The sequence below is a fragment of the Nannospalax galili genome, unplaced genomic scaffold (genome assembly GCF_000622305.1).
Source record: "Nannospalax galili isolate Female #2095 unplaced genomic scaffold, S.galili_v1.0 scaffold283, whole genome shotgun sequence".
Lineage (NCBI taxonomy): Eukaryota > Metazoa > Chordata > Mammalia > Rodentia > Spalacidae > Nannospalax > Nannospalax galili.
In genome coordinates this window covers 229,139-230,152 of record NW_008350535.1, presented here as the reverse complement: position 1 = coordinate 230,152, position 1,014 = coordinate 229,139, and positions in this window count along the sequence as shown.

Here is a 1,014-nt window from a genome sequence, read left to right as displayed (position 1 = left end):
GATTAATGACATTTATTGACTTGCGTATATTGAACCATCCCTGCATCTCTGTGAGAAAGCCTACTTGATCATGGTGGATGATCTTTTTGATGTGTGTCTGTATGCTGTTTGCAAGTATTTTGTTGAGAATTTTTACATCTATGTTCATTAAGAATATGGGTCTATAGTTTTCTTTTTTGGTTGTGTCTTTACCTGAGTTGGGTATTAGGGTGATGCTGGCTTCATAGAAGGAATTTGGGAGTTCTCCTTCTGTTTCTATCATTTTGAATAATTTAAGTGGTATTGGCTGGAGGTCTTCTTTAAATGTCTGGTAGAATTTTGCTGTAAATCCATCTGGACCTAGGCTTTTTTTAGTTGTGAGGTTTTGTATTACTGTTTCAATTTCCTTTTATGTTATGGGTCAGTTTAAACTGTTGATCTTTTCTTGGTTTAACTTTGGTGGTTCCCATGATTTCAGATACCCATCCACTTCTTTTAGATTTTCAAATTTAGTAGCATATAGGGTTGTTCTTGGTTTGTTTGCTTTTTTATGTGTGTGAGTGTATTGCCTGCATGTATGTGAATGTATCCGTGTCATACAATGCCACGGAGGTCAGCAGAGAGCTTCAGATTCCCCTGGAACTGGAGTTAAGGAGAGTTCATTGCCACCATGTGGGTGCTGGGAATTGAACCCAGGTCTTCTGCAAGAGCAGTCAGTGCTCTGAACTGCTGAGCCATCTCTCCAGGCCCCGCATATAGGTTTTTATAATATCCGCTTATAATGTTCTGGATCTTTTAGGTGTCTGTTGTGATGTTTCCCCTTTCATCTTGATTTTGTTGATTTAGGTTTGCTCTTTCTTTCTTTTGGTTAACTGGGCTACGGGTCTGTCTATCTTGCTTAGCTTTTCAAAGAACTAGCTCTTAGAGTCACTGATTCTTTGTATTGTTTTCTTTGTTCCTATTTCATTAATTTCTGCTCTGATTTTTGTTATTTCTTCTCTTCTGCTGGGTTTGGGTTTCATTTGTTCTGGCCCT